Source organism: Bidens hawaiensis, unplaced genomic scaffold, assembly GCF_021521415.1.
Source record: "Bidens hawaiensis isolate Kalapana, Puna unplaced genomic scaffold, B.hawaiensis_p1.1 tig00009238_1, whole genome shotgun sequence".
In the NCBI taxonomy this organism is placed as follows: Eukaryota; Viridiplantae; Streptophyta; class Magnoliopsida; order Asterales; family Asteraceae; genus Bidens; species Bidens hawaiensis.
This window is the reverse complement of record NW_027491682.1, coordinates 573070-600980: the sequence shown is the minus strand read 5'-3', so window position 1 is coordinate 600980 and position 27911 is coordinate 573070. Positions and strand designations below refer to the sequence as shown.

The 27911-nt window shown below is 36.3% G+C and overlaps 1 pseudogene across 1 annotated transcript; it reads left to right on the top strand.

Annotated features, from left to right (window-relative positions):
* Window positions 1-1390: 1390 nt before the first annotated feature.
* Window positions 1391-24024, top strand: LOC143531783 (CO(2)-response secreted protease-like; annotated as a pseudogene). Its single transcript, XR_013135083.1, has 10 exons — window positions 1391-1554; window positions 12607-12863; window positions 13306-13417; window positions 13511-14015; window positions 15270-15376; window positions 17688-17828; window positions 18757-18858; window positions 21794-21908; window positions 22054-22264; window positions 23207-24024. The product of XR_013135083.1 is annotated as a CO(2)-response secreted protease-like (transcript).
* Window positions 24025-27911: the final 3887 nt, after the last annotated feature.

The following is a 27911-nucleotide window of genomic DNA, read 5'->3' as shown; positions in this document are numbered from 1 at the left end:
TTAATAAATAAAATTTAAGCCTTGCTTAATATAATATTTAAGTTCTGCTTGCGGTGTGCACATATAATGTATATATGTGTGAACCCTCGGGGGGGGGAAAAAGTGAAATTGCACTAATTTTGACGTTATTTTACTAATCTCGTGAAAATAACGTTAAAAGTGGCGGAAGGTTAATCAGGCATCATGTGGTGGCGTTGATAGCCGAAAGACAGGGGTACATACACAAATCGGTCGGTGTCCTGATGGTTGAGTGTTATGTGCCTTATGTCCAAGGCTTGATGCAAAACTACAATCAAGCGGAAGGTCTCACCGGATGCAAAACTACATCTTACCATCCTCAGACCATACCATAGCTTTGCTATTTATGGGATACACTGAGTCGATGATGATGATGATGATGATGATGATGATGAGGAGGAGGAGGAGGAGGAGGAGAAGGAGGAGGAGGAGGAGGAAGTTAATAATATACTTATGATTTGATGATAAAAGAGTTTTACAAATAAATGAGATGTTATAACTCAACTTAAAAGTAATCCGGGTTTGGTGAGTCCCATGACCCGCTTATTATTATTTTTTACCATAAAATTGTTTCTTAATTATAAATAATATATATTTTTTTAAAAAAATAAGATACTAATTTTTAGTATATCTCTACTTTATAGGATTTATATCAAATATTTGGCGAAATTAAATTTTAATTTAACGAAATGTAATAACCCGTTTAAGGGTTATCTGGGTTTGATGAGACTCATACCCATGATTCCGGTCAAATATATGAGAATCATTCATTTACAAATAAAACAATATGTTGGTTTGAAAAAAATATAGAAAAATTTCATTTATCTATATTTAAGATTTTACATTTCACAACCTTTGATCATTGGTATCTTATTAATCTAATATTACAAGTACTTTTTCCCCCATATGTTAAGCCACATATGAGTCTTAAGAAAAACCCCTAAATGAAAATTTTGACATCATATGCTATATTTTCCTTTTGCCAATGATTCTTAGCGCAAGTAATTGAGTTGATGCATCTAAAGACTTTAATTTAAAAAGACAAGATCTTTGGTTCAAGTATCATATGAGACTTTAAAATAAAAATAGAGGATTCCAGGTTTCACTAGTGGGTTTCTCACCTATGATGGATTTTCTACAGAGGATAAAATGGAAATAATCGGATGAGTCAGTAATCCGTCAGTAATTTAAATGGCTATTCAATTTTTTTTATCCAAATGTGCGTGCGTATGTACCCACCCAATGATCTATATGCCCACTTCAAATTCTCAAGGCTTAGTGCTTCTTTTTCTCTCTCTAGACACTACACATGTGACATGTTTTTATCTATAAATATAAGAGCAATGTGTGATACAATAAAAACAGGCACAACATGAAAGGTCTCTACTTTTGTTGCAGCCTGTTGTTTGTAACATGTTGGTTAGGAGATATTAAGGCAGATGAAGCATATAATGATGGGGTTTATATTGTGTATATGGGTTCTGCTGCTGCCTCAAGGGACAACCATAACATACTTCTAACTTCTCTAGAAGAAAGGTAATACCATGCTCGTATGGTTATTCTGTTTCGTTCGTTTATTTAGTTTTATGGTTTGTTAGACAGGTTGAATCGGTAAAGTAATCTAAATTAGTTTAAAGTAAAACTTGTCAATTGGGTTAGAACCCGTTAGGGAAAAGGTTCAACCAGTGGGATTGTGTAAAGTGCGGCTAAAAGTAAAACTAAAGGTGAAACGGGACAAATTAGTTGAACGAGCCAAAGGTAGCCCAAATGGCACCTAGATACGTGTAATTTTAAAAAAGTTTGTTTTTGTTTTTATTCTACAACATATTGAATTGGTAAAATCTAAGTCAGTTAAAAGTAAAAGTTGCCAATTGGGTGAGAAACCGGTTAGGGATCAAAAGGTTTGATTAGTGGGATTATGAAAATTTGCATGGTTAAAAGTAAAACTAAAAGTGAAACGGGTCAAATGACTTGAGCGAGCCAAAAGTAGCTCAATTGGCACCTAGTACATGCAATATATAAGAAAAAAGAAACAAAAAAGCGCTAAAAGTATAAATTGTCAAATGGTTAAACAATTAAGCTCGACTAAAAAGAAATGGGTCAAACTGAACTAAAAATGAACCGGCTCAACTAGGAGTATTTAGACTTAACTAAAGTGAACCGTGTCAACTGAGTGAAATTTGAACTAAAAATGAACAACCTCAAATTGGTAATATTAAAACTTAAATGGGTAAATATCTATAATATATATAAACGAAGACATAAAAATCCTACGTGTCGCAATGTGGTCGCTCCCCCTTTTTTTGGAGTCACCAGATTTGCTTGATTTTTAAATAGAGGCTTCTCATGCATTGACCCGAATTCATGGGTATGGGTCTTACCAAACCCAGATATTCCATAAACGGGTTATAACATCTCATTAAATTAAAAATTATTCTCACCAAATTATTTATGTAAAAATCCTATAAAATAGGATATAATAAAAAATAATATCTTATTTATTTTAAAAAGATATATATATACATATATATATATATATATATATTATTTAAATTAAAAAACCAATTTGATAGTAAAAAAAATAAACGGGTCTTGGGTCTCATCAAACCATAAGTATATTATTAACTTTCATAAATATTATTTATAATTAAAAAACCAATTTCCTAGTAAACAAAATAAACGGGTCTTGGGTCTCATCAAAACCATATAGCTTTTAAACTGGATTATAACATCTCATTTATTTGTGAAACAATTTATCATCAAACCATAAGTATATTATTAACTTTCAATAAATAAAAAAAATATAAATTAAAAATAAATAAATATTAGAACAAACAATATAAAACAACCCCCGTAATACGGGGGGATAAAAACTAGTAGTACTAATATTTAAACTCAACTATGGGTTGAACGAGCCATGCTTTATGTGACATCTGCCCTGATCCGACCCGACCCAGGTACCCGTTTCTCTGACCCGATCTCTTTCTTTTATGATTTAATATTTATTTATACTTATATTTTACTTTTAATAATAATAATATATTTTCCTTCCCGCCTCTCTCTCTCTTTCTTTCCGCCGTCCCTCTCCTCCTCTCTTTCCGCCTTCTTTTCCCTCTGGACGCCGTCCCGCCCTTAAGCCTTGTTTCCCTCTTTTTCTTCTAACTCTTTGCTTGTCCTTTGTTCCTTCCCGCCTAAGGTTGTCTGCGCAGCTCCACTCGCCAGACTCCCTTACAAGGAATCCTGCGTGAAGACCACCTGTTTCAGCGATTCGCGAGACGAACTCTTCTCGCAGCGCGCTTAGGATTTGTAATTCTTCTCGCAGCGCGCTAAGAACGGTAGTTCTTCCCGCGACGCGCTAAGGATTTGTAGTTCTTCTCGCAGCGCGCTAAGAATCGTAGTTCATCCCTCGACGCGCGAAGAATTATAGTTCTTCCCGCGGCGCGCTAGGAATTTTAGTTCCTCCCGCGGCGCGCTAAGAAATGTGATTCTTCCCGCGACGCGTTAAGGTTGGTTCTGTCTGCCTTCGCGCTCGCGCACTTTTGCCTTCGCGCTCCAGCCTTCTCGCGCTAAACCCTTTGAGTTTTCTTCTGTTTAATCTAGCTGTTGCTTTTGTGTTGTCTTATCTTTTGAGCTGTTGACCTAATCTGCTTTATGTCTGAAAAGTTACTTTCGGCGCAGCATGCGCACCAACCCCATTGGTTGGCAGATAAAGTGACTGACATAATCTTTTGAGATCTGCTTTTGCCATGCTTGACCAGTACCTTTATCTGAACCGCCCATGCCTTTTTACTGTTCCCTGACAGCTTTATCTTGCCCCCTGCAGCTGCCATATCTTTTGATATCTTTTACTTGCTTTTGATATCTTTTGTTTTGTCTTGTTCTGTTTGTCTTGGAATCTTTTCCCCTTTTTCTGGATTTATGTCTCCTAGGGTTTTCCTATAAATAATAATCTTATTTTTCTTAACACTACACACACAAACACTTAATCTCTCCTGTTCTCCTTGCTCTCTCTGCCGCCTCCCTCTCTGCCTCCGTCTTCCTCCCTGTTCTGCCCTGCTTTTCCGGTAATATATATATTATATATAATAATTTACTTATTAATTATGCTAACTTATAATCAAGACTTAAAACAGATCGTTAAAACAATAATCTTTAATTATAGGTTAACTTGTGCTTGTTTAAAGTTGGTTCTTGCTTTATCTTACACCGCATCGTTTATCAAGTGAGTAATCTCGTACCTAATCCCTTTTTATTTTTAATGTTTTGGGATGTTCATGTGTTCATACAAACTTAGAGTCTTAAACTTGTTTATGAACTTTAGTCGCGCAGTATCCCATGTGTTGAGGACGTTTACTTGGCTGTTTATTTGTATGTGTGTATCATTAACCGCTTTGTTCGGCCTATTCCGAAGTTTTCATGGATCCATTAGATGAACACGGGAGACCTATCGTTTACGGTTTTCTTTGTTTACACTTGCACAGATGTTTTCTCGTTTTTGTGCTCAATTGGGAGCACGGATTGAACTATGAACTATGAGCTATGATCTATTTAGGCTTGATCACAATCTGATTGCACCCTTGTTAAACACCAGACATACACGTGTTGCGCGCAGATTTATTGTTATCTATGTATTATATTAAACTTGATTTCTCACCAACACGCAAGTGTTTGACGTTTATTTTAACACATGTTCAGGTTTGCAGTAGCTGTTTTGGAGCTTGTGGACACATAGGACGTTTTTACTTTTGGACCTAGATTAAAATGTATCAAGACAAGTTATTGCTATTCGAATATTTTGATTTATAATATATTGATTTATGTTGGTTATTTATATCTTATGTATACGTTGCGCATGCGTGAATGAATATATTTATTAAATATTGACACCCAATAGTGTCACGAGTAATGAAACAATATGTGGCGCCCCGATGTATAATCCGCCTTTGGTCGGGGTGTTACAGATTGGTATCAGAGCTCGTTGACTTTAGGATAGGTGGTTAGACGTAACGGCCTAGAATACCTAAGAGTCCCTTCTCGCGCATGAGAGAATTCTCATGTTTGCGCGCTTATTGTTAATTACTCGTTGTTTATGAAAATGCTCGCGCTTGCGCAGTATATGATTTTATGTTTTACTCCGCGATATTTCGATTTTTGTTGAATTTCGATTTTTATTGATTTTACTTACATATTCGTTTGTTGGATTTGAAAATCCGAAAAGTCATGGTGATACATGAATAGTTGATTTTCAATTTCCATTTACGATTATGTTCTGAGGTTGGAGACTTGAAAAGTCATGGTGATACATGAATTGTCGACCTCCAATACTCATTTTCTTGTATATTTTGTATTGAAGACTTGAAAAGTCATGGTGATACATGAATTGTCGACCTCCAATACTCATTTTCTTGTATATTTTGTATTGAAGATTGAAAAGTCATGGTGATACATGAATCGTCAATCCCCAATACTCGTTTGCTCGTATATTTTAAAATTGGGAATTCGGAAAGTCATGGTGATACATGAATTGTCGATTCTTGATTCGAGTTTGTTACCTTTATTAAGTCTGCATTTAGGGTCATTTATTTTACTTTAACTTTTGATAGTATCTAACTCCGTGAAACCAAGCTTTTCGAGGTTATACCTTGTGCTAAAACCAAGATATTAACTAAAATTAAAACTTTTATAGAATGCCTCCGCTATCTCGCCGATTTCAGAGAAGAGAAGCCTCGCGCATGCGTAGACAGCAACGTTCCCAGGAAATGGCCGCCGCAATAGCCCAAGCTTTGAGCCAAAACAATACCAACACCTCTGGTTACAACATTAAATCCTTCAACGCGGGTAACCCTCCAAAGTTCACAGGTCTTGAAGGAGCCACCGTGATGCTCCAGTGGCTTGAGAAAATAGAAAACACTTTCCTCCACACCCAATGCCCCTCAGACAGACGAACCCTGTATGCTTCCAGTGTCCTGGAATCTAGAGCGCTTACATGGTGGAATGGAGTAGCTCATGCGCGTGGCGCAGAGGCTGCTTCTAGCATGACATGGGAGGAATTCAAGGAAATTCTTACGCGAGAATTCTGCCCTCCCAACGAAATTAAGCGCCTAGAGGAGGAATTCTGGAACTTGAAGCAATACAGCGGTGAAGCGCGCGAGTACGCGACGCGCTTCCACGAGCTAAGCTTACTGGTCCCTCACCTTGTTAACCCTTCCCGCCGAGCCATAGAGAAATTCCTTGGGGGTCTCCCCATGGAAATTCAAGATTCTGTATGGGCCAGAAACCCAGCAACCCTCTCTGACGCCATCGAGTTGGCCGCTGTGCTCAGCGACAACCATGTCAGAGCAGGAACCCTGTTCCTGCGGGGAACTGAGAAGACCAAACCCACCAAGACTGCCTCTGAACCAACAGAAACCAAGCCAGAACCCTCAAACCGTAACAACCTCAAGCGCAGGCGCAAAGCCTATGCGCTTACCAACCCGCCCATTGTCCAGCAACCCATCTACCAACCTCCAGTTTACGCGCCTAACCCTCTGTCAGCCTACCCAACACCTCCTATAGTCCACAACTATGCCTTAACCAATCCCGCACTCCCTGCCCCGCCACCTAAGAAACCTTACACAGGAAATCAACCCTTTTGCCCAACCTGTAGACTTCACCACCCAACCCAAACCCCGTGTCGACAATGTAACCGATGTGGCCGCGTTGGTCACTCTGCCGAATACTGTAGAGTCCCTCCCGCCAACCCAATTGCGCCAACACCACCAGTCTACCCGCAGAATCCACAACCAACCTACCAAAACCCACGACCCAGGTCGTGCTATAACTGCGGTGATCCCAGTCATTTCCGGAACGCGTGCCCGAGACTACAAGTGCAAATCACACAAGCGAATCCGGTGAACCAGATTTCGAACCAAGTGACACGCGGACGAGCTTTTAACATAACCGCGCACCAAGCGCAAGCGAATAATGACGTAGTTAATGGTACATTTTTGCTTAACGGATTTTATGCTTCTGTACTTTTTGATACTGGCGCCGATCGAAGTTTTATCTCTCGCGCCTTCGAGCAGAAGCTTGCGCGACCGCGCAGCGATTTAAAAGAAAATTTTTCAGTTGAATTGGCTAACGGTGAAACTGTTTTAATTAACTCGGTGATTAAAGATTGCACGCTTAACCTTAACGAAAACGATTTTCTGATCGACCTCATCCCCATGCCTCTTGGAAGCTTTGATGTTATCATTGGTATGGACTGGCTCTCGAAGAATCGCGCCGAAGTTATTTGCGCCAAGAAGTTGATTCGCATTCCTCGAGAAAATGGTGATCTTCACATCTACGGCGAAAAACCCTCCAGTGGTCTTAAGCTTATGTCTTGCGCCGAAGCCCAAAGACTCATGCGGAAGAAGTGTGTTGCATTTCTAGCCCATGTGGTTAAACCCGATGAAGGAAAGAAGAAGCTTCGCGATATCCCTGTCGTGCGTGATTTCCCTGAAGTTTTTCCTGATGATCTTCCTGGTATCCCTCCCGCTCGTGAAGTCGAGTTCCGTATTGATCTTGTCCCTGGTGCTTCCCCCGTAGCTAAATCTCCTTACCGTCTTGCGCCCGCTGAGATGCAAGAATTGGTAAGTCAACTTCAAGAGTTGACCGCTAAAGGATTCATTCGCCCTAGCTCTTCGCCCTGGGGTGCTCCGGTGTTGTTCGTTAAAAAGAAAGATGGATCGTTTCGCATGTGTATTGATTACCGCGAGTTGAACAAACTCACCATTAAAAACCGGTATCCCTTACCGCGTATTGACGACCTCTTTGATCAACTCCAAGGTGCCTCTTGTTTCTCGAAGATTGATCTCCGCTCTGGCTATCACCAGTTGCGCATCCGCGATGAAGATGTTCCGAAGACTGCTTTTCGAACTCGTTATGGCCATTTTGAATTCTTGGTCATGTCCTTCGGTTTAACCAACGCACCCGCCGTTTTCATGGATCTAATGAATCGGGTGTGTAGGCCTTTCTTGGATAAATTTGTGATTGTGTTTATCGATGATGTTCTGGTGTATTCTAAGACCAAGGCCGAGCACGAGCAACATCTTCGGTTGGTGTTGCAAAAGCTTAGAGCTGAGCAACTCTATGCTAAGCTTTCCAAGTGTGAATTCTGGTCTGATGAAGTACAGTTTCTTGGTCATGTTGTGAACAAGATGGGTATTCATGTCGACCCATCCAAAATTGAAGCAATCAAGAACTGGATTACGCCATCCTCTCCTTCCGAGATTCGTTCCTTTCTGGGCTTAGCTGGTTACTACCGGCGATTTATTTCGAACTTCTCAAAGATCGCTTTGCCTTTAACAGCTCTAACACACAAAGGTAAACCGTATATTTGGGGCTCGAAGCAAGAAGAAGCCTTTATAACGCTCAAGCGTTTGTTGTGTGAAGCTCCTGTTCTTGCGCTACCTGAGGGTAATGAAGATTTTGTCGTGTATTGCGATGCATCCAACCAAGGTCTCGGTTGTGTTCTTATGCAACGAGGCAAGGTTATCGCTTACGCATCAAGGCAACTCAAGGTTCATGAAAAGAATTATACAACTCACGACCTCGAACTTGGTGCAGTTGTTTTTTCCTTGAAGATCTGGAGACACTACCTTTATGGCACTAAGTGTATCCTTTACACTGACCATAAAAGCCTTCAGCATATCTTTGATCAAAAGGAACTTAACATGAGACAACGCCGATGGAACGAACTCATCAGCGATTACGATTGTGAGATCCGGTATCATCCTGGTAAGGCTAATGTGGTAGCCGATGCGCTCAGCCGAAAACCCTGCCAGCTTAACTGTATTTTGCCGCGCACGCATCTTCACTTTGCGCCGATTCAAAGCAACCTTGAATCGCGTATTCGTGACGCGCAGCTCGCATCCATCAGTAATGGTAACCTTCGCGCCGAGTTAGCGTGTGGCGCGGAAGCGCACTTTGTCCCTAATCTGAGTGGAATTCTCTGCTATCTTAATCGCATCTGGATTCCCTTTGATGAGAATCTTCGCGCCGATATCCTGAGTGAAGCGCATAAATCTCGGTATTCTATTCATCCCGGCGCTGATAAGATGTACAAGGATTTGCGCATTACTTATTGGTGGCCCGGTATGAAGAAGGATATTGCTGTGTTCGTAGCTAGATGCCTGACTTGTTCTAAAGTAAAAGCTGAACACCAACGCCCATCTGGTTTGCTCGAACAACCAGAAATTCCTACGTGGAAATGGGAATGTGTAGCGATGGACTTTATTACCAAGTTACCTTTGACAGCAAGCAAACATGATAGCATTTGGGTAATAGTGGATCGTTTGACTAAGTCTGCTCACTTTCTGCCCATTCGTGAAAACTACCGTGTTGAGCAACTCGCGCAGCTTTATGTCAAGGAAATTGTCTGCCACCATGGTACTCCTTTGAGCATCATATCCGATCGCGATGGCCGTTTTATATCTCGCTTTTGGAAATCTCTCCAATCTGCGCTAGGAACTCGCTTGGACATGAGTACGGCATATCATCCTCAGACTGACGGTCAGTCTGAGCGAACTATTCAAACTCTTGAGGATATGCTCCGATCTTGTGTTCTTGATTTTGGAGGTAATTGGGATTCGCACCTGCCTTTGATCGAGTTCTCTTATAATAACAGCTATCATTCCAGTATTGGTATGGACCCATTTGAAGCACTTTACGGTCGTAAGTGCCGCTCCCCGATCTGTTGGAGCGAAGTGGGTGAAACTCAAATCACAGGACCCGAACTTGTTCAAGAGACAACCGATAAAATCGCCAAGATCCGTGATCATCTGCTGACTGCCAGAAGCCGACAAAAGAGTTACGCAGATCGTAGGCGGAAGCCTCTCGAATTTCAAGTTGGTGATCTTGCTCTCCTCAAAGTGTCGCCTTGGAAAGGTGTTGTCCGCTTTGGGAAGAAAGGTAAGCTTGCTCCTCGATATGTTGGACCATTTATGATTCTCGCGCGTGTAGGAAAAGTTGCCTACAGACTTGACCTGCCGCCCGCGCTCAGTAATGTGCATCCAACGTTCCATGTATCCAATCTCAAGAAGTGTTTAGCTGACGAGAACCTTCACATTCCCCTTGATGAAGTTCAAGTTGATGAAACTATGCATTTCGTTGAGAAGCCTGTTGAGATTATGGATCGCGAGGTAAAGCAAACCAAGCGCAGTCGTATCCCTATCGTGAAAGTTCGCTGGGAGTCCAAGCGCGGAGCCGAGTTTACATGGGAAAGGGAAGATCAAATGAAGATCAAGTACCCGCACCTGTTCTCTGCGCAACCTACTTCGAGATAAATTTCGGGACGAAATTTCTTAAAGTAGGGGAGACTGTGACATCTGCCCTGATCCGACCCGACCCAGGTACCCGTTTCTCTGACCCGATCTCTTTCTTTTATGATTTAATATTTATTTATACTTATATTTTACTTTTAATAATAATAATATATTTTCCTTCCCGCCTCTCTCTCTCTTTCTTTCCGCCGTCCCTCTCCTCCTCTCTTTCCGCCTTCTTTTCCCTCTGGACGCCGTCCCGCCCTTAAGCCTTGTTTCCCTCTTTTTCTTCTAACTCTTTGCTTGTCCTTTGTTCCTTCCCGCCTAAGGTTGTCTGCGCAGCTCCACGCGCCAGACTCCCTTACAAGGAATCCTGCGTGAAGACCACCTGTTTCAGCGATTCGCGAGACGAACTCTTCTCGCAGCGCGCTTAGGATTTGTAATTCTTCTCGCAGCGCGCTAAGAACGGTAGTTCTTCCCGCGACGCGCTAAGGATTTGTAGTTCTTCTCGCAGCGCGCTAAGAATCGTAGTTCATCCCTCGACGGGCGAAGAATTATAGTTCTTCCCGCGGCGCGCTAGGAATTTTAGTTCCTCCCGCGGCGCGCTAAGAAATGTGATTCTTCCCGCGACGCGTTAAGGTTGGTTCTGTCTGCCTTCGCGCTCGCGCACTTTTGCCTTCGCGCTCCAGCCTTCTCGCGCTAAACCCTTTGAGTTTTCTTCTGTTTAATCTAGCCGTTGCTTTTGTGTTGTCTTATCTTTTGAGCTGTTGACCTAATCTGCTTTATGTCTGAAAAGTTACTTTCGGCGCAGCATGCGCACCAACCCCATTGGTTGGCAGATAAAGTGACTGACATAATCTTTTGAGATCTGCTTTTGCCATGCTTGACCAGTACCTTTATCTGAACCGCCCATGCCTTTTTACTGTTCCCTGACAGCTTTATCTTGCCCCCTGCAGCTGCCATATCTTTTGATATCTTTTACTTGCTTTTGATATCTTTTGTTATCTTTTGTTTTGTCTTGTTCTGTTTGTCTTGGAATCTTTTCCCCTTTTTCTGGATTTATGTCTCCTAGGGTTTTCCTATAAATAATAATCTTATTTTTCTTAACACTACACACACAAACACTTAATCTCTCCTGTTCTCCTTGCTCTCTCTGCCGCCTCCCTCTCTGCCTCCGTCTTCCTCCCTGTTCTGCCCTGCTTTTCCGGTAATATATATATTATATATAATAATTTACTTATTAATTATGCTAACTTATAATCAAGACTTAAAACAGATCGTTAAAACAATAATCTTTAATTATAGGTTAACTTGTGCTTGTTTAAAGTTGGTTCTTGCTTTATCTTACACCGCATCGTTTATCAAGTGAGTAATCTCGTACCTAATCCCTTTTTATTTTTAATGTTTTGGGATGTTCATGTGTTCATACAAACTTAGAGTCTTAAACTTGTTTATGAACTTTAGTCGCGCAGTATCCCATGTGTTGAGGACGTTTACTTGGCTGTTTATTTGTATGTGTATATCATTAACCGCTTTGTTCGGCCTATTCCGAAGTTTTCATGGATCCATTAGATGAACACGGGAGACCTATCGTTTACGGTTTTCTTTGTTTACACTTGCACAGATGTTTTCTCGTTTTTGTGCTCAATTGGGAGCACGGATTGAACTATGAACTATGAGCTATGATCTATTTAGGCTTGATCACAATCTGATTGCACCCTTGTTAAACACCAGACATACACGTGTTGCGCGCAGATTTATTGTTATCTATGTATTATATTAAACTTGATTTCTCACCAACACGCAAGTGTTTGACGTTTATTTTAACACATGTTCAGGTTTGCAGTAGCTGTTTTGGAGCTTGTGGACACATAGGACGTTTTTACTTTTGGACCTAGATTAAAATGTATCAAGACAAGTTATTGCTGTTCGAATATTTTGATTTATAATATATTGATTTATGTTGGTTATTTATATCTTATGTATACGTTGCGCATGCGTGAATGAATATATTTATTAAATATTGACACCCAATAGTGTCACGAGTAATGAAACAATATGTGGCGCCCCGATGTATAATCCGCCTTTGGTCGGGGTGTTACACTTTATTTTATGACGAGTCAAACGGGTAAAACAAAAAGGACAACTTAACAGGAAACAGTAAATTAGTTCCAAAAGTTATTCAAATTCTCAATGCATTCAACCTCACATATTTAAATTCACCTTTAAAAATTGTATACGTTTTGACTCGTGACCCAGCACGCCAACTCAACCCATTAATGCTTTTTGTATTATCATGAGGTAGGAAAAGCAATGCAGTTTTGCATAACTACCAAAACAGCTTCTTGGGATTTGCTGTTCATTTAACGAAAACCGAGGCGGATGATATTGCCCGAAGGCCAGGTGTTGTATCCGTGTTCCCTGACCCCGTCTTGCAACTTCACACGACCCGTTCATGGGATTTCCTAAAATACCATTCGGGGGTAGAAATCGTCTCTAGTCAAAGTGCTAAACACAGCATTTCTGCAGCTTCAGATACCATCATAGGCATCATGGACACAGGTATTTGATTTTTTCTGCTGTGTTTTTTTGTTTCTTAACATGTAAACTTGACGAGTCAGATCAAAAGGAAACATGCTAGTTATTTATTTATAGTAAAGTTTAGTCTTTCTAGAGAAAAAAAGTTTATATTTATGTATAAAATTATAATAGAAAATAATTTTATATTATGTACCTTTATGAAAAATATGATTACAAACGTATATAATATAATTACTAAAATAATTAATAAAAAGTAAATGAGCCAAACTCGAGATTTGAAAAACTAGACACGAGCCGAGTTTGAATTTTATAAATAGAGTTTGAGCTAAGTGGAACTCGAGCTTAGTCTTGGCTCGTTTAGACTATAGCGGGTTTTCATGATTACCAAAACCGTGGAACGTTAATGAAACTATTACAATGTGAACTGTAACTTTATTTATAATTTTGTGTTTTGAACATTTAGGTATTTGGCCGGAGTACGAGAGTTTTAGTGACGAAGGTTTTGGTCCAATTCCGTCAAAATGGAAAGGAACTTGCATGAAAAGCGATGATTTCACAGCCGCAAATTGTAATAGGTAGGGGTGTTTCACGGGTCGTGTTCACAGGTTGGCGGGTAATCGGACCCTTACTAATAACACCATTTTTTTAATAATATACGCTGCTTTTAGGAAACTAATCGGAGCACGGTATTACACCGCTGGAGGCGGTATGAGTTCCCCGAGAGACCACAACGGGCACGGGACCCACACTGCTTCAACAGCCGCGGGTAATACCGTACACAACGCATCATATTACGGTCTTGCAATAGGGTCAGCCAAAGGCGGGTTTCCCGGTTCAAGAATCGCATCGTATCGGGTATGTGGGCCCAGAGGATGTAAGGGCTCAAACATATTAGCTGCATTTGATGATGCTCTAGAAGATGGAGTGGATGTACTATCCTTATCTCTTGGTGCATCACCCGGATACGGGCCCAATTTCCAGAGAGACCCGATCGCCATTGGATCGTTTCACGCAACTGAAAAGGGGATCACCGTCATTTGTTCTGCGGGAAATGATGGCCCGTTAAAAGGGTCGGTTGTTAATGTGGCTCCGTGGATGTTAACCGTTGCGGCTAGTTCTATTGACCGCGATTTTCAGGTTGATATCGTGTTGGGTGACAATACTTGAGAATCGGTTGAGTTAGGTTATGCGTTATCTCTAACAGGTTAAAGGGTTGAAAAACAAGACTAGTTTAGATGAAAAATGTTCAAATGAGTTTAGCGTTGTCCAAATATGTTTTAAGCATAAAACATGGTACTATATTGTAGTACAGACTAAAATTGTAATAGAAACACCCTAACAAGCTCGTTTAATAAATAAGCTCAACTCCGAGTTTGAGCTCAAGCTTCACTTATCAAGTTTTAGCTGGCTGACGAGTTTGAACGAACTTATTATTCAATAAATTTTTGTTTTATATATTAAATATACTTTTTATAAATAACTATTCTTATATAAACATAAAAATAAAAATAACTAAATAATAATTATTAATGTATATAGATAAATCTATATCTATAATATATATAAACGAAACCATAAAACTCCTGCGTGTAGCGATGTGGCGCATCCCCATTTTTTGGAGTCATCAGATTTGTTTGATTTTTAAATAGAGACTTCTCATGCATTTGACCCGAATTCACGGGTATGAGTCTAATCAAACCCAGATATATCTTAAACGGATTATAACTTCTCATTAAATTAAAAATTAATATTATCAAATATTTGATATAAAAATCCTATAAAGTAGAAATATACTAAAAATTAATATCTGATTTATTTAAGAAAAAGATATATATTATTTATAATTAAAAAACCAATTTTATAGTAAAAAACAATAAACGGGTTTTGGGTCTCATCAAACACATATAGCTTTTGAACCGGGTTATAATATCTCATTTATTTGTGAAACAATTTGTCATCAAACCATAAGTATATTATTAGCTTTCATACAATAAAAAAAATAAAAATTCAAAAAATAGATAAATATTAAAAATAAATAATATAAAACAACCCTTGTACCCTTGTAATACGCGGGGGGGGGGGGGGGGGGGGGATAAAAATTAGTTATTTAATAATAATATATGAATAGAGTCTGAGTTTTATCACAAGCCGAACTTGAAGACAAGCTCTTATAAATTAAACTAACCTATAGGGCCATCTCCGAGAATTTAAATACCTCGGCTGAGCTAAAATAAAAAGGCCCGTAGGCCGTAACGAAAATTTTTTATTCGCTAATATACATGGATAAAACTTTTATCGACTGATTTATTATAAGCGGAAACCATTCTGAGCATGTAATAATCGCATAAACCTAGCTCCTCTCCACACATGTAAAAATACAACTGGCTTAAAGGGATTCTAATGTTTGATGATTCTCTCAAATTGAAGGGAGGAGGCATAAACTTTGGTGAATTACAAAAATCTCCAGCATATCCGTTACTTTATGGGATCACAGCCAAAGGAAATTCTACCATTTATGACGAAGGTGATGCAAGGTAACTCTATAAACAATTCTTTCAAAAAATGTGTCATGTGAAGTCTATATGTTTATCAAATGTCACTCCTCGGATATGAACCCAATACATTTGTTTCTATAGACTTAGGATTTTTTTCATTGTTACTCTCCATAACCAACTAAGCTACACAGCGTAGACAACACTTTTTTCATTGCATCAAAGAGCCATTTTAAAGTAAATTTATATATAATCCTTTTTAACTCTTCTAATATATATGGTAGGGTTAACGTAAAAAAAACAATAGTTTTGTGAGAAGCATAATAATAAATGTAGATCCTTGGATCTAAGATCTAGTGTTTGAGATTGACAGTTTCTAAAAGTTGTATAGTTTCCTATTTACATGGTATGGTATCCTATTTAGGTGGTTACTTTATTTTAAAGCTTTCTCACACTTCTCACAAAATAATTGTTTTTATTTGAACCATTTTCTATATATTTATATAGGGTAAGGATCCTAAGAAAACCCTTTGAAAATTGAGAACTTTGAGAACCATTTTAAGGAAAAAAAAACCTCTAAAAAATATATAAAAAATCATAAAAAGAAAATAAATCAAAATTCTTATATTTCATTCCGGTTTCATTAAAAAAAAAAAAAAACTTCGTATTATACACATGTGTATAATTTCATTTAATCTCTAGTTACGTAATGTACACATATGTACATTATCATTTACGTTAAATTGTACATATGTGTATAAAAACGTGTTTAAAATTTAAAAAATAAGTATTATACATATGTGTATAGTTTCGTTAAACCGATATTTTTTTTTCAATTTTTTTTATTTTTTTATTAAAACCAGGATGAAAAATAAAAATTTATGTTGTTTTTACTTTTTTTTATTTTTGAGTTTTTTTTTGTTTTATTATTTTTTTTGGTAAGAAGAGTGTTTTTTGTGTTCAATAATGGTTCTCAAAGTTCTCAATTTCAAAAGAGTTCTCACATGATCCTAATCCTATATATATATTTAAGAGTTAAATAAAAACAATTGTTTTTTGAGAAGTGTGAGAAAACTTTAAAATAAAGTACATTACATAAATAAGACACTATACCATATAAATAGAAAATTATACAACTTTTAACTTTTAGACACTAACAATCTCAACCACTAAATCCTAGATCCAAAGATCTACATTTATTCTATTCTTATGCTTCTCGTATATATATCGTCGTATAAAAGTTATCGCGGTTTTAAAATAGTGAAGTGAACTTGAAAAAAGTCAAATTTGTGAGTGGTCTAGATTCGTAATTACAAATATTTTACCAGCTATTTGTTTTAAATAAAATCAATGATCCAGAATTATTCTTATAAAAAATCGATAATAAACCTTTATATTTAAACTTTTCCTAATATATAGTAGTATTAGTTTTTATCCCCCGCATTACGGAGGTTGTTTTATATTGTTTGTTCTAATATTTATTTATTTTTTTAATTTATATATTTTTTTTATTGTTTGAAAGTTAATAATATACTTATGGTTTGATATTAAATTGTTTTACAAATAAATGAGATGTTATAACCCGGTTTAAAAACTATATGAATTTGATGAGATCCAAGACCCTTTTATTTTTTTTACTATAAAATTGGTTTTTTTAATTATAAATAATATATATCCTTTTTTAAATAAATTATATATTAGTTTTTAGTATATTCCTACTTTATATGATTTTTGTATCAAATATTTGGTGAGATTAGTTTTTATCTTAATGAGATGTTATAACCCGTTTAAGAAATATCTGGGTTTGATAAGACTTATACACGTGAATTCAGGTCAAATGCATAAGAAGCCTCCATTTAAAAATCAAGCAAATCTGGTGACTCCAAAAAAAGGGGGAGCGACCGCATCGCGACACATAAGATTTTTATGTTTTCGTTATATATATTATAGATATGAAAAAAAAATTATACATATAAATGTATAAAGTTCATTAAAGATTCATTAGTTTTAAAATATTCATTTAATAGTCTACAACATTTACTATAACTTTATAACTAGTTTTTAAAATCTGGAAATTTCTTCAAAAACGAATATATTTCAAATTCAAAATATTATGTTTAATTGCATAAAGTATCAATTTAACAATTCGTTTAAGGTTTTTCAAATAAATCTTAATTCTAAAGTTTTTAGTTTTCCATTAATAAAAGTATTAAAGTTTTTTTTTTTATGATTTACTTATAAAAAGTTTGACAATTAAAAATATATCTACAATGATGTTATGATTTGACAATGTGTTTTTTTTTTTGTTTTGGGACCTTATTTTTTTTTATAAAAAAAAAAGTTTCTTTTTCAGAAACTGCATACCGCGCGCACTAGATCAAGAGAAAGTTAAGGGAAATATAATTCTTTGTGAGAATGAACAAAAACTACATACAGCAAAACAAAAGCTATCAGGAGTTAAGAAACTTGGTGCAATTGGTATGGTTTTTATTAGGCTGAGGGGTGTGGAGCGCTAGAAAGGGCGCAAGAGGCCAGCCGGGCGCGAGCACCACACCACCGAGGCGCGAGAGGGGCGCGAGAGGGGCGCGAGCGCGGAAAAAGAGGCAGGCGCGGATGGGCTAGCGGCTGAGAATGGCGTGAATGAGGCTTGGGATGCGTGAATAGAGCCGTTGGGCTCGTTTTTTATTAAAAAAAAAATTTTTTTATTAACAACATATATAGATATCAAACTCAGATCCGATTAAAAAGGCCACAAACCCACCAACAAAAACCAATCTTTTTTCTTAAAAATCAATTCTTTACATCAAGAAAACCCAAACCCAGATGGATAATTGAAGGAATCACAAAACCCATCAAGAAAATATAAACTTTATTGATTGAATTACCTTCAAAAGAGCAAGAATCCATGGTGGTTGTCAAGAAGTGGAACCCATCACCACATTATGAAATAAAGAATCCGTGAATTGGGTGTTTATGGCATGTTATTTAGTACCTGATTCAAGCTGAAATAACGTGTATGCTTGTGTGAGAGAGAGAGAGAGAGAGAGAGAGAGAGATGAGAAAGAAAAGAAATCCAAATATATTGGTTGGGGTGAGGGATAAAAGCAAAAGCCAAGGAAAAAACCATATGATAAAAAGAATAATAAAGAAATAATAAATGTTTAACGGCTCGTTCGGAAAAAAACATATGGACATAATTTTTGAGTTTTTTTAATAATACGTTTTTTTAATACATTTATAAAAAAATAAAAAAAAAACCGCTCGCGCCCCCTCTCGCGCCCCTCCACACCATGTCCCGGGGCGCGAGCACCACTACCAACACCCATCTTATCAAGTTTCTCTCTCTGCCACACGTCACAATATTATTGGCTGGCGCCCCCACTCGCGCCCCCTCTCGCGCCCCCCACACCCCTCAGCCTTAGTGATAATGCAAGATCAGTGGCTTTCTCTACTGGATTATTTCCAGTGGCTGCAGTTAGTCGGAAGGACGGGAAAAAGATTATATCTTATGCCAAAAAAGAAAGGTGAATATTTAATTTAGGTTGATTAAATTTAATAGAAAAATTAGATTTTATTAATCCCACATATTTTAGTTTGGCCAGTAATAATCCCATCTCAGAAAATTGTTGTCAAATGGTCTTACCTTTCACACTATAGTAGGGGTGCTCAGTATTCGAATCAGACTCGAAAAACTCGAAATTCGATTCGACTCGTATTCAAATTTGAAGGTTCGAATTCGGTGTTCAATCATTCGAGTTCGATTAGGTTTGAATTCGATTTGAGTAATCGAATACGAGTTTATGATTTTAAATTCGATTCGATTCGAAATTTGAATTCAAATTATACATTTTATTTTTATTAATATATATACTTATTTATTAAAAGACAAAATATATAAATCTTAAGAGTTATAGAGATTTTAAATAGAAATTTATCACTTTGGCTAATAATTAATGTAATTGGACATTATCATTTTGAATACTTCGAATGTAATAACTTCAAAGTTCAAATGAATTATTTATTTTATGGACTTGTATTCTTTTTTTAAAAAAAACTTAAATTTGTAGTGGTTTTGTAATTGAAATAGATTTTTTTAACTGAATTCAAATCAATTCGGTATAAATTCGTACTTAATTCTCGAATCGAATCGAATCGAATTTCGAATTAGCTATTCTGAATTTGAATCGAAGCGAATCGAATTTGTCCAATCTATTTCGAATTCGAACCCAATTTCAAAATTTCAAAATTCGAGTAATTCAATTCGAATAAATTCGAATATTCGAAATTCGATTCGTTGAAAACCCTTACACTATAGGTTTTCATTGGACGTCTGCTAAAAAAAATTTCGAAATCAAATTGATGTTTTAGAACTTTTGATCGAAAGAAGGATACGAGTCGATTAATGTAACTTACCTCGAAATGGTGTTTCAATTTGGGTGTCTAAACTTCTAATTAACAAAAATTAAGTCACTAGAAGTACCGTTTCGTGATAAGTTTTACATCAAGACACATATGATCCTTAAGATCAAAAGCCCTGAAAGTTGAAACAATAAACTTGACGGAGTTAAGTTTATTCTTATTAAGGATATTGGTTTTTAATACACCCAACTTTCCCTCATTGGTAGATAACACTCCCAACTTTCGATTTGTCACCCACCACTCCCAACTTTCACCTTATTTTCCTGTACCACTCCCCGTCTAAATGAACACTCACTTCGTTAATGTTTTGGACTAAAAGTGTCATTCAAATTAGTTGACGGGGGTAAAACAAAAATTTTATTTTTAACACACAACCTCCATTTCCGGTGACCTTGTTTTTCTGGCGACCTCTTTTTTTCCGGCGAATTTGAGTTTTCCGACTATCTCGTCTTTCAGAAAATGGAGATGGTTCAGAGGTGTAAAAAGGTGATGGAGATCATGAAGATTGTGCACCGGTGGAGATATGATGAAGATGGTGCTCGCCGAAAACCTACAACTCGATTTTCCGGCACGCAGGCGATCCCGGAAGGTGGTTGGGTGAGACACTGGTGGTGGCGGGGGGCGGGGGTTGCGGTTTTGGGGCGGTGGGCGGTGAAATGATGGATACGGTGTTCGCCGGAAACCTGCAACTCGCCGGAAAACTCAAATTCATATGTGAAGCTCGGTGAAATGATGGATATGGTGTTCTGAAAGAAACTCAAATTCTCCGGAAAAATGAGGTCGCCGGAAAAACGAGGTCACCGGAAATGGAGGTTGTGTGTTAAAAATAAAATTTCTGTTTTACCCCCTCAACTAATTTGAATGACATTTTTAGTCCAAAACAATAACGAGGTTAGTGTTCATTTAGACGTGGAGTGGTACATGAAAATAGGGTAAAAGTTGGGAGTGGTGGGTGACAAATCAAAAGTTGAGAGTGTTATCTACCAATGAGTGAAAGTTGAGAGTATTAAAAACCAATATCCCTTTTTATTATTATAATTATAATTATAATTATAATAATTATTATTATTAATTTTTAACAGCAATCCAATGAAAGCAAATAGTTTGAAAGATGTGACCGGTGTTAACAATTTTCTGATCAAACCTAAAATAACATGGAATTAAATAACATCCAATTTTCCAATTTTATAAGCCCAATGAAGTTAACTTTTTTTGTGGGCTATTTGTTTAGTTGTTTACATTATTTGAACACATTTTTTATTTAATTGTTTAAGGGTGAGATCCAGTATAAATAAAATTAACATACTAAACATACAAATAACTAGAGTAATAAACAGTTTTGTACTAGAGAAATTATGTTATAAAAAATAATATAGTGTAATAATAATTACCCTGGTTCAAAAAGTTTTAGAGTAATAATAATTACTCTAGTTATTTGTATAGTTTTCACGATAAAAATCATTTGTATTTGATATAAACCCTACTTGCTTATACCCTACTACAACTATATAGACAAGAGACTTTACTTTTATTTTAGTTTTTTTCTATTGTATTTGCTAATTCTAAAAACTATTATTAAACATAAATTATAATTAAAATATTAAATTATATAATAAACATTTCTTGCTAGAACCAATTGGTTCCATAAATTGAATGTGACTCGATGATAGAACACTCACTTTACTAGTGAGAGTTAGGAGATTCAAACCTCACTATCACCAATTTATATAGGAGATATGAGGGATGACACTGGCTTGTCGGGGTTCGAGTTCTGATCTCACCCAGTTTTACCAGCTCCTCGCTGTCGTGCAGTTTAGCGGGCGTGGGGATCGAGTTTTATCCGGGGAATCCCTCAATAGGTGGACCGCTAGGGGCTCCGTCCGTCCGAACTCGTGGCCGGCTCGGGCTACCTTTAGCCAATGGGGGCTGCGTACGAAGTATCCGGCGTTACTTAGTTGGTCATTAAAAAAAAGAACCAATTGTTTCTTATTAAATGTTTCATGATAATTGTTGTTTATAACATATATGGAATGTGTGAAGGAATCCCATGGCAACTATTTTACCAACTGTATCAGTAACAGAATATAAGCCAGCCCCTGTGGTTGCCTATTTCTCATCTAGGGGCCCTTCATATGCTACAAAAGATATACTAAAGGTAACTTCACTTGTTATACATGCCGTGTACGGGAGCTGTATATGTCAAAATTATGCCTAGCGACGTTTTTGTGAAAAACAAGAAAATACGTTGTGATATTAACCCCAAAGCAAATAAGTTTTCTCGTTACGGGATTGTCTTGCAGCCGGATGTTGCAGCACCAGGGGTGGCCATTCTTGCATCATGGCCCAGCAAAGATTCTGTGGGGAAACTCGCAGGCAAGAATCCTCCACATTTCTATATACTTTCGGGAACTTCTATGGCGTGTCCACATGTGTCTGGCCTTGCCGCAATGATCAAATCTCAAAACCCGAACTGGAGTTCGTCAGCTGTAAGATCAGCACTTATGACAACAGGTTACAAATTACATAAAAATTTCACAAACTGAACTATGTTTTACATTTCAAAGAAGGAATTTTGGGATGAATAGGTAAGTTCGGTTTTGACGGCTTGCCATTTCAGCCGGTTTTCTTAAATCTCGTAATTATATCGTTAGATCTTCAAAAGTTTAGTAAAATGATACTTTAAAAAAAAAGGTAAGACATTATATTTTGTGTACTGTCTACACAAAACATATACCGAAAAAAATTAATAGCACGAAATTAATTAAGTTAATCATATTTAGGTGTTATAATTAAAAGTACTTATACATATAATAATTGTTAAATTTCTACAAGAAAAAAATATTTTATTATAACTAACATTATACAATTTATTATAAGTATTTTATGTTGTAATTTTTAATATTTCGCCCAGTTTTGTTGTACCTGGTTGGTTTCAAATCATAAACCAAACCATTAAACTAGTTTTTCCAAACCTTAAACCGAACCGGCTCACTCCAAACCTGGCCTAGGATTGTTCAAAACCTACCAGATCACTCAAAATAAACTTGTTTGTAAACAAGCCAAGCGTGAACCAAGTAAGCTCGGCTTGATGGCTCGCTCATTAGGCCCTCTGTTAAGTTAAAGCCCAAACTTGAGTATATGTATATTATAATCCCAAATTATTTTTATAACTCAATACTTAAGTATTATGTGTGTTAAAAAAAATCATATGTTTCTGTGTGTAAAAATATATAATAAACCTTTTTTTAAATAAACAATGAGCCATGAGCAGGCTTGAGCCTAAGCCCGAGCACAACATGGCTTGACTCGACTCATTTACAACCCTACCTAAACGGGCGAAAGTCAAATCGACAAATTTTTCTTGGTTTAGATGGTTTCAACAGTTTTATTGTAACTATCTATGATTATGATTAACCATGTAAAGCTTCAATTTATAAAAACTTTCAATTACAGCAACTCAAACAAATAACATGAAGACACCAATCACAACAACCACCGGATCAATCGCTACACCGTACGATTTCTGAGCAGGAGAAGTGATATCAAGCCCGTTACAACTAGGCCTCATTTACGAAACCGAAACAATCGATTATCTACACTTCCTATGCAACATAGGCTTCAAAGTTGGCACGATTAAACAAATCTCTTCAACTGTTCCCTCGGATTTCACATGCCCGTCAAATGTGAGCCATCATCTAATTTCCAACATGAACTATCCGTCAATCGCGATATCAAAGTTCAAAGGTAAAGAGATTAAAGTAACTCGAACAGTCACAAATGTCGAAGATGATGAAACGAGTTACATAGTATCAGTTGATGCTCCCAATGGACTGGATGTGAAAGTTACACCGGAAAAGTTGGAGTTTAGTAAGGAGAACAAGAAGTTGAGTTATGAAGTGGTGTTTAGGTCCGATGGCGGGTTGGAGACTGATAGTTTTGGCTCGATCACGTGGTCGAATGATAAGTATAAAGTGCGAAGTCCGTTTGTCGTGAGGAGCATGTAATACAGAGGAGGAAGAGTGTAGGAGAAGGTAATAAGAAGAAGATAATAAGAGTGTTTATTGAATATGCATGTCAATGTTTTAAAGGAAACTTGTTATGTCACTTTGTTATTCTCAAAACTATTTTGGTATAAAATAGATTACTGGACTAATATCACAATAAAGAAAATTGGATTCTTGTAATACCCAGTCATAGGGGTTTAAAGGTATAGCCAACTGTTGGTATCGATTTTGTCAATTTATAAAAATTTAGTTACGCATAGGAGAATGATTGATAAAAATATGAATTGATACATTAGGAATTTAAATACACTTTAATCGTTTACAAAACATTTCTTATTAAAAGTTCAAAACATGTTTTACATGCATTAAGGTTCACAAAATAATTTGTGCCATCAAATGCTGCCTATCATCTAATGATCAATCACTATCAACATTTATTCTGGTCTACAACCTCAATCCTGATTATCTGAAAAATTTTCTGAAATCACATCAGCTAATTGTTGGTGAATGACACTGACTGACTCAAAGTTTCTTTTCAAGTTTAATGTCTTCAATATCCTATAAAAGTATAATTAGTATACCTTTAGTCAAAATCTTCTTAATTAGGTTTCACAGGTGAATAAGTATACGCATTTTGATAAATTTTTGGTCCACTTCTTTTGATTACTTCAACCGTCCTTTAAAATTTGGTTTTAGTTTTACTCTCCTTTCATAATACATCCACCTTTCTAAGGTTGTACTAAAATTATCTTTATGGATCTATATACCTTGTTCTAACTAAATTCTCCCTGTAAGTTCATTTAGAACCAATATGTGTCAGTGTGTGTATGTATTCAATCAAAACATTATACTTTGTTTGTTTGACTTTGCATATATAGCACATAATAACGTTGCCTACAATCTCTTAACGCTTTATTTTTCTATCAGCATCACATCACTTCTGCCATTCTATATGTAAGTCATCCCTAAGCCACATGTGTGATCATCCTTCACATCACTTACTAATGATAACTAGCTAGTTACGATATATGACCAGTTACCGCCAATGGCTTCTTAATTATGATCGACGATAAGTTACAGCCGTGATCAGCTACACGGTGTCGCTGATCTCTTTTGACTAATGATCAATTTATACTGATAATCAGTTTTCATGCAACTTTCTAGTAAGTATATATACGAATCTGAAACAAGTTCCATAGACTTTCAACAGACTTCACTAGAGGCTTAGGTTGCAAGATGGTTGCCCCTTGGACTCTATTTTTTTCTTGGGTGCTAGAATGATTATTAGTCATAAACAAGCATGTACTCCGAACCTCCTAACTAGTGTTGATTTGTATAAGGATTTTCTCATGGTCCAAAGTAGATAACAATTAATTAACTAAAATGACTTGATAACACTAAAATGACCAATAGTTTTGTTAGAAAATATAAAAATGAATACGGTAAGCAATTACATCATTTCCTTGTTAAAGAGATTTTGATAGCATGCACCATTAATATTTAAACCGCTGCTCATTCAAGGGAATCTCCAACCATATATTTTTTGATTATATTACCAAATTTAGTGCTATTATTCGTATATTTATTTATCTTTTTCCCTTTGTATCAAAATATATAAAACCGAAGTATTTAAATAACATTTACCATTTTGTTATTCCAATTCTAAAGAAATTAAAATTCAGTATTCCAATTCCAAAGAAGGTATCAAAGAATTGTATACGATCTTAGGATCAACCTGCATATACTACTCATCATCTATCTTTCTCATTTCAAGCCATTCAATTTCATAAAAACCACCATGTCTGACAACACATCTCCTCAAAACCGAGTGGCGGAGGCGCTGGCCGTCAACAGGTCGTACAAATTCGAAGGTCTAGGCTTTCTATCAATGGGACGAACCGGTCATAAAAGTTAGAGCAATAAATCATCATTCCGGGTTGATAAAACTAAACTGATATGCACTCATTGCGGTATGTCAAAACACACTAGAAACCAATGCTTCACACTCGTCGGCTACCCTGAGTGGTGGACCGATGGTCATAAGTGTCACAACCCAACCGATGGCGGAAACATTGGGGGTGCAATGTGATAGATTGATTCCAAAGAAATTCATTGACATAACTAGATTTCAATAGATTAAATAATATTGTTTTACATTTTTAATGAAAATACAACTTGTCCATAATGAAACATACAATAACAAAATAATAGAGCATAGTCTTGATTTTAGAATTTGCCGTACATCTAAATCCACCCTAAATAATTTTCTTATAACAATTCTTCAAGCATTTCCTGCAACATTGTAAAAATATATGTAAACACAAAAATGTTGGTGAGCATACAAGTTTGAATTTACATAGCATAATATATAATAAATCTCAAATCCATATGACTAAATTTTGTTTAGTTTTAGAATACTAGCATGCATGACTACGTTTTGAAACCATAGATTAAGCACTAGCATATCCTTATTATCAACATAACAAGGCCGTAATAGAACACTTGACAATGACCTCATACAAAAAGGCGGTGTGCGAATCCTATAACATTATACATGTCAAGGGAGGCTTGCCAAGTTAATGAAAGTAGTATGCCAACTTATTCTAGCATGTAGATTGAATAAACAGACATATATACTTAGCATGTATTAGGATTGAGTTTGCTTGAGTGAAAATAGAGTGTGTTTGAGTTTGTGTGATTTTTATAATAATAATGTTACATCCCAAAGGTGTGAAAAGTTTAAGAGGGATCGAGTATAACTCAGGGGTTGGCGATTAAAGTTACGAAAGGAAGTATTAAAGTCTTGGAAGTTTGAAAATCGACGTCACCTTAAAAGGTAAACGAAAATGTATAAGCACGAATGGTAATATATGTATATTTTTATATATTTTTATTTATATAAACATGAGTCATAATAATCTAGTCAAGAATTTTTCATAGGTTTATCACTTCAACAAATCATCAAAAGATAACTTGGAGGGTCATGCCATTAAAAATCAAGAGAGTTTGGGTATAAACCAGAAACTTTGTTAGTTATGTTAGAATCATGAGAGTTTGGGGATAAACCACAAACTTTGTTAGTTATCAAGAGACTTTGGGTATAAGCCACAAACTATGTTAGTATATCAACTATTGTCATGGAATATGTTTCGGAGGGTCATGAACAAGAGTTAAGTATTTTTAGATTTTATTAATGGAAGATCTTAGAAACTATATTAATCCAAATTCTTGTCTGAGGCTTGGTGAGTTAATGGTTGTAGAACTATTGTTCACAACTTCACCATATAATCTTTAACTCACAACCAAGATGGAATTCTTTGATAAACAAAACATAAGGTTGAAAAACATTCATAAATTTTGAACATTTATAACTTTCAAACATTATAAGAACTTAAGTTAAATAACATGAATATAGTTAATAGCTTAGTCTATTTTTACCAAAACACAAGATGGTTTGAAAGAAAAACAATAACACAAATGAGTTTTGTAACATTCGTTAATTTTCAAACCCGAAAACCCGGCCCATTTTAAATTTTCGAGTTGATTCGGTTAATTATACATATACCCATATATTACATATTTCATACGTAATAGTTTTTTTCTTTCCTAAAGTTATTTAATAATATTAATCAAGATATTACAGCGAGAAGTGAATGTGTAACTCCATTAATCCCTAATTTTTCACTCCCTTGCTTATGATGTTACCTACATGTATGTAGGTTGGTTGTATTTATATCTTAATACACATTCAAACCTACCTATACACATACAAATGTTCCAAGCCACATTGAAACCTACGTACCTACACACATACACACATACATATACATATACAACCATACGTACCTACACACGTACATACGCCCCTACATACGTACATACGCACCTACACAACACACCTACACATAAGAAATGGAGTGAAATTAGGGATTAATGGAGTTACATCTTCACTTCTCGCTGTAAAAAAACTTCTGAAATGATCAAATACCTATATATATATATTGTAGCACTCATGATTTTTTTCTTTATTCAAATATCACATAAATAACATTATTGATGCATAACTAAAGTACATCCTTTTAATTTAATTATGTCACATTTATTTTTACCTAATTTATTTATTTTTAAAAGATGAAAAAATATCTTTCTATACC